The 7,356-nt window shown below is 39.4% G+C and overlaps 1 long non-coding RNA gene across 1 annotated transcript; it reads left to right on the top strand.

Annotated features, from left to right (window-relative positions):
- The first annotated feature begins 4,600 nt into the window (after window positions 1–4,600).
- LOC120878562 lies at window positions 4,601–7,017 on the top strand. The gene is made up of 3 exons (XR_005724581.1): window positions 4,601–4,678; window positions 5,760–5,761; window positions 6,990–7,017. It is a non-coding gene; the product is annotated as an uncharacterized LOC120878562 (long non-coding RNA).
- Window positions 7,018–7,356: the final 339 nt, after the last annotated feature.

Raw genomic sequence — 7,356 nt, 5'->3', positions numbered from 1 at the left:
GAAGATGGTGGAGGAGTAAAATGGGGAGATCGCCAGCCTCCCCACAAATACATCAAAAACTCATCAAGATATGGAACAACTCCTACAAAGCAACCTCTAGGCAACAGCAGAAGACCCCAGGCCTCCAGGGGGACAGGCTAAGCTCCCTGGAATGAAGTAAGAGAGAGGATAGAGACAGAAAAAGGGGAAAGGTGAAGAATTTCTGGACAGAAGCTTGTACCCGGAGGGAAGGAGGGAGTCCTGAAACAGGAGGAGATCCCATTCACAGGGAAGTTCCCTCGCAGGCGGGCCCAAGGGGGCGCTGCAGAGTCTTAGAAAACTGGGCTAAGCAGGGACTTAGGGCAAAAAACAGAGAAAGCTGCACTTCTCAGCCCATTAACAGCTCACAGACAAAGTTCCCAGAGGGCAGGCTGGGGCAACCAAGAGTTGGGAGGCATACAAACCTCTCCAGCACACACAACCCTCGTGGCACAGAGGACAGGCCTGGGAAGCCAAAAGAAGAACATTTAAGCGCCATGACAAAGATGGGCCTGGGGAACTGAGACAAGTGAGCACAAACCCCACGATATACAGGGCAGGCCTAGGGATCTGAGACAAGGGCACACAAAACCTGTGAATATGAGGGCAAGCTCAGGGGGCTGAGGGAAGCCCACACTAGTCTCCGTGATGCAGAGGGCATGGTCAGGGAGCTGAGAAAAGATCCACACAAGCCTCCACCTAGCAGGCTTCAGCAGTGCAGGGTAGGACAGTGGAACAGAAGCACCAGCAATAATCCCAGGGACAACTAGGAGCTGACGGCAGTGAAGATACGCTGAGAGTTGAAGTAGCTACAGAAAGAGACGTGTCTAACACTGCCAAAACCAGAAGGACTGCGAAAACCCAAAGACATACTGAACCCTTGCTGGTTTAGTCACTAAGTCGTGTCATGTCTGACTCTTGTGACCCCGTCAACTGTACCTGCCAGGCTCCTCTGTCCATAGGATTCTCCAAGCAAGAATACTGGAGTGGGTTGCCATTTGCTGTTCCAACTGAACCCATAGACACCACAAAACCTACTACTGGACACTGCACTGCCCTTCAGAGAGACGAGATCCAGCTCCATCAACCAGAACACAGACACAAGCTCCCTAACAAGAAAAACATGACAGGGCCCTAATCCAGCCCCATCAGCGGGGCAGACTCCACAATCAAGAAGAGCTATGACCTTGAGAACCATTTCTTTTTTCTTATAAATGACACTGTTTATTCCCCCTTCATATTTCCACCTTCACATTAGCCTTTTGCAGTGCTGCCGAGTTTCCCTCTTTGTTTTTATAGTTTTAAAAACAGCTTTTTGATTTTGTTTTTGATATATTAAACTGCTTTTCCTATAGTTCTTTACTGGCTGTAGCTATTCCTGAATACATATAAAACTTTTCAACACATATCTATTTATCTTTGCTTTTCTACTTTTTCTTTTATCCTTTTTTAAATTACCCTCTTTTCCAAAAAGGTAATAAAATTACCCTTTTATTATCCTTTTTTCCCTCCTTTTCTCTTTTCCCTCTTTTCCTTCCCTTCTCCTCTTTTTTCTCTCTTTTTTCTTCTCCTTTTTTTCCTTCACTCTTTCCTTTTTCACCAAGTAAGTTAAATTCTTGTTCTCTTTCTTATATTACACAGTTGACACTATGCGCATACTCAGTTTTCCAGATTGAGCACTAGCTAGCTCTGTTTTTACTTGATCAATATCACTTTTGATTTCCCTTGTTCACCAAGTCAATCTTCGGTATTCTTTTCTTTAGAATACTTAGGTTATAACTGTGTGTGTGGAAGTGTGTGTATATGTCCCATTATTTTTGTAATTACCTGTCAATCTGCTTGATCTTCTCCCACTAGAATACAGGCACAAGTCACCCCTAACAAGAAATCAACACAAAATACTCAAACAAACTTTCCCTCCAAGGGCAAAAACCAAAAGGAAGAAGGAATATAACCCTGAAGCCTGGGAAAAGGAGATGTCAAGTGGAGCAAGTCAGAAAAAAATGATGAAAAGGCAGAGAAATATAGCACAAATGAAAGAGCAAGATAGAAACTCACAAGACCAAATAAATGAAGAGGAAATAAGCACTCTACCTGAAAGAGAATTCAGAATAATGATAGTAAAGATGCTCTGAAGACTTGAAAATAGAATGGAGAAAATGCAAGAAACATTTAACACAGTTTATACAGTCACCAAGGACATAGAAGAAGTAAAGAATAAGCAAACAGAGATGAATAACACAATTACTTTAATTAAAAATACTTTACAAGGAACCAGTAGCAGAATAATTGAGGCAGAGGAATGAATAAGTAAGCAGGAAGATAGAATGGTGGAAACAACTGCTGAAGAGCAGAATAAAAGGAAAAGAATGAAAAGAATTGAGGATAGCCTCAGAGATCTTTGGGACAATATTAAACACACCACCATTTGAGTTTTAGGGGTCCCAGAGGAAGAAGAGAAAAAGAAAGACACTGAGAAAATTTTTGAAGAAATTATAGTTGTAAACTTCCCCAACATGGAAAATGAAATAGTCAATCAAGTCCAAGAAGTGCAGAGAATCCCTTACAGGACAAACCCAAGGAGAAACACATTGAGACACATATTAATCAAGCTTACAGAGATTAAACACAAAGAATAAATATTAAAAGCAGCAAGGGAAAAGCAACAAGTAACATACAAGGGAAAACCCATAAGATTAACAGCAGATCTTTCAGCAGAAACTCTGCAGGCCAGAAGGGTATCACAGGATAATTTAAAGTACTGAAAGAGAAAAATCTATGACCAAGATTACTATATGCAACAAAAAGCTCATTCAAAATTGATGGAGAAATCAAAAGCTTTACAGATAAGCAGAAGTTAAGAGAATTTAGCACCACCAAACCAGCCATGCAACAAATACTAAAGGGGCTTACATAGCCAGTAAACCCAAGAGAAAGGAAAGACCTACAAAAACAAACCCCAAACAATCAAGAAAATGCCAATAGGAATACATGTATCAATAATTACCTTAAATGTAAATGGATTGAATGCACCAACCAAAAGATAAAGCAGGACCCATATATATACTGCCTACAAGAGACCCACTTCAGACCCACTTCAGAAACACATACAGGATGGAAAAAAGACACATAAGAGGATGGAAAAAAATATTCCATGCAAATGGAAACCAAAAGAAAGCCAGAGTGGCAATCCTTATTTCAGACTAAATAAATTTTAAAATAAAGAATACTATAAGAGGCAAAGGACACTACCTAATGATCAAGGGATCAATCCAAGAAGAAGGCATAACAATTGTAATTGTTTATGCACCCAACATAGGAGCACCTCAATACATAAGGCAAACCCTAATAGGAGGGGAAATCAACAGTAGCACAATAATAGTAGAGGACTTTAACACCCACTTACACCAATGGACAAATCATCAAAACAGAATCAATAAGGAAACACAAACCTTAAATGAAACATAGACCAAATGGACCTAATTGATGTCAAGACATTTCATCCAAATGCAGAAGAATACACTTTCTTCTCAAGTGCACATGGATCATCCTCTAGGATAGACCACATCTTGGGCCACAAATCAAGCCTCAGTAAATTTAACAAAATTGAAATTGTATCAAGTGTCTTCTCTGACCACAACACTGTGAGACTAGATATCAACTATAGGAAAAAAAAACTGCAAAAAACACAAACTCATGGACTTTGTGTTACTAAAATGCATTACTAAATAATAAAGAGGTTACTGAAGAAATGAGAAGGGAAATCAAAAGATTCCTAGGAACAAGTGACAATGAAAACTCTACGACCCAAAATCTATGTGGTTCAGCAAAAGCAGTCCTAAGAGGGAAGTTTATAGCAATAAAATCATACCTCAAGAAACAAGAATAGACAACCTAACTCTACATCTAAAGCAGCTGGAAAAAGAAGAACCAAAAGATCCCAAAGTCTGCAGAAGGAAAGAATCATAGAGATCAGAGCAGAAATAAATGAAAAAGAAATGAAGGAAGCAATAGCAAAGATTAATATAGTTAAAGCTGGTTCTCTGAGAAAATAAACAAAATTGACAAACCACTAGCCAGACTCATCAAGAAAAAAATGGGAGAAAAGTCAAATCAACAAAACTAAAAATGAAAAAGGAGAGGTTACAATAGACTACACAGAAATACATAAGATCAGAAGAGAATATTATGAGCAACTATATGCTAATAAAATGGAAAACCTAGAGGAAATGGACAGATTCTTAGAAAAGTTCAACCTTCCAAGACTGAACCAGAAAGAAATAGAAAATATGAACAACCCAATTACAAAAACTGAAATCAAAACAGTGATTAAAAATCTCCCCCACACACAAACAGAAGCCCAGGGCCAGATGGCATCACAGGGGACTTCTATCAAACACTTATAGAAGGGCTCATGTCTATTTTTTTGAAACTTTTCCAAGAAATTGCAGAAGAAGGAACACTTCCAAACTCATTCTACATGGTCACAATCACCCTGATACCAAAACCAGGCACACAACACACAAAAAGGAAAATTACAGGTTAATATCACTGATGAACATAGATGCAAAAGTCATCAAAAAAATCTAGCAAACAGAATTCAACAACACATTAAAAAGCTCATACACCACAATCAAATCGGGTTTATTCCAGCGATGCAGTCAGTCAGTTCAGTTGCTTAGCTGTGTCTGACTCTGAGACCGCATGGACTGCAGCACACCAGGCTTCCCTGTCCATCACCAACTCTCAGAGCTTCCTCAAACTCATGTCCATCAAGTCAGTGATGCCATCCAACCATCTCCTCTGTCATCCCCTTCTCCTCCCACCTTGAGTATTTCCCAGCATCAGGGTCTTTTCCAATGAGTCAGTTCTTTGCATCAGGTGGACAAAGTACTGGAGCTTCAGCTTCAGCATCAGTCCTTCCAATGAATATTCTGGACTGATTTCCTTTAGGATGGACTAGTTTGATCTCCTTGATGTCTGAGGGACTCTCAAGAGTCTTCTCCAACACCACAGTTCAAAAGCATCAATTCTTTGGTGCTCAGCTTTCTTTATAGTCCAACTTTCACATCCACACATGATTATGGAAAAACCATAGCTTAGACCAAATAGAACTTTGTAGGCAAAGTAATGTCTCTGTTTTTTAGTATGCTGTCTAGGTTTCTCATATCTTTTCTTCAAGGATCAAGCATCTTTTAATTACATGGCTGCAGTCACCATCTGCAGTGATTTTGGAGTCCAAGAAAATAAAGTCTGTCACTGTTTCCATTGTTCCCCCATCTATTTGCCATGAAGTGATGGTACCAGATGCCATGATCTTTGTTTTCTGAATGTTGAGTTTTAAGCCAACTTTTTCACTCCCCCCTTTCACTTTCATCAAGAGGCTCTTTAGTTCTTTGCTTTCTGCCATAGTGGTGGTGTCATCTGCATATATGTGGTTATTGATATTTCTCCCAGCAATCTTCATTACAGCTTGTGCTTCATCCAGCCCGGCATTTTACATGATGTACTCTGCATAAAAGTTAAATCAGCAAGGTGACAATATACAGCCTTGACATACTCCTTTCCCAGTTTGGATCCAGTCTGTTGTTTAATGTTCAGTACTTATTATTGCTTCTTAACCTGCATACAGATTTCTCAGGAGGCAGGTCAGGTGGTCTGGTAGTGTCATCTCTTGAAGAATTTTCCACAGTTTCTTGTGATCCACACAGTCAAAGGCTTTGGCATAGTCAATAAAACAGAAGTAGATGTTTTTCTGGAACTCTCTTGCTTTTTTGATGATCCACTAGATGCTGGCAATTTGATCTCCTTTTCATTATGGGGACTGGAATGCAAAAGTAGGAAGTCAAGAGATACCTGGAGTAACAGGCAAATTCAGCCTTGGAGTACAAAATGAAGCAGGGCAAAGGCTAATAGACTTTTGCCAAGAGAATGCACTAGTCATAGCAAACACCCTCTTCCAACAAAAAGAGAAGACTCTACACATGGACATCACCAGATGGTCAACACTGAAATCAGATTGATTATATTCTTTGCAGCAAAAGATAGGGAAGCACTATACAATCAGCAAAAACAAGACCAGAGGCTGACTGTGGCTCAGATCATGTACTCCTGATAGCAAAATTCAGACTTAAATTGAAGAAAGTAGGGAAAATCACTAGACCATTCAGGTATGACCTAAATCAAATCCCTTATAGTTACATGGTGGACATGACAAATAGATTCAAGGGATTAGATCTGATAGAGTGCTTGAAGAACTATGGATGGAGGTTTGTGACATTGTACAGGAGGCAGGGATCAGACCATCCCCAAGAAAAAAGAAATGCAAAAAGCAAAATAGTTGTCTGAGGAGGCCTTTCAAATAGCTGAGAAAGAAGAGAAGCTAAAGGCAAAGGAGAAAAGGAAAGACGTATCCATTTGAATGCAGAGTTCCAAAGAATAGCAAGGAGAGGTAACAAAGCCTTCCTCAGTGATCAATGCAAAGAAATAGAGGAAAACAACAGAATGGGAAAGACTAGAAATCTCTTCAAGAAAAGGAGAGATACCAAGGGAACATTTCATGCAAAGATGGGCACAATAAAGGACAGAAATGGTATGGACGTAACAGAAGCAGAAGATATTAAGAAGAGGTGGCAAGAATACACAGAAGAACTGTACAAAAAAAGATCTACATTACTCAGATAGCCACAATGTTGTGGTCACTCACCTAGAGCCAGACATCCTGGAATGTGAAGTCAAGTGGACCTTAGGAAGCATCACTACAAACAAAGCTAGTGGAGGCGATGGAATTCCAGTTGAGCTATTTCAAGTCCTAAGAGATGATGTTGTGAAAGTGCTGCACTCAATATACCAGCAAATTTGGAAAACTCAGCAGTGGCCACAGGACTGTAAAAGGTCAGTTTTCATTTCAATCCCAACAAAAGGCAATCCCAACAAATGTTCAAACTATCTCACAATTTCAGGGATGCAAGGATTCTTCAATATATGTAAATAAATCAATGTAATATACCATATTAACAAAATTGAAAGATTAGAAACAATATGATCATCTCAGTAGATGCAGAAAAAGTCTTCAGCAAAATTCAGCACCCTTTTATGATAAAAATGCTTCAAAAAATGGGCACAGAAGGAACCTCCCTCAACATAGTAAAGGCCATATATGATAAGCCCACAGAAAACATAATTCTCAATGGTGAAAAACTAAAAGCATTCCTTCTAGGATAAGGAGCAAGACAAGGATGTCCACTCTCATCACTATTGTTCAACATAGTTTTGGAATTATTAGCTATACAATTAGAGAAGAAAAATAAATAAAAAGAATCCAGATCAGAAAAGAAG

The sequence above is a fragment of the Oryx dammah genome, unplaced genomic scaffold (assembly GCF_014754425.2).
Source record: "Oryx dammah isolate SB20612 unplaced genomic scaffold, SCBI_Odam_1.1 HiC_scaffold_19, whole genome shotgun sequence".
NCBI classification, from domain to species: Eukaryota; Metazoa; Chordata; class Mammalia; order Artiodactyla; family Bovidae; genus Oryx; species Oryx dammah.
The sequence above is the reverse complement of the archived record's forward strand: the minus strand, read 5'-3'. Positions and strand labels throughout refer to the sequence as shown.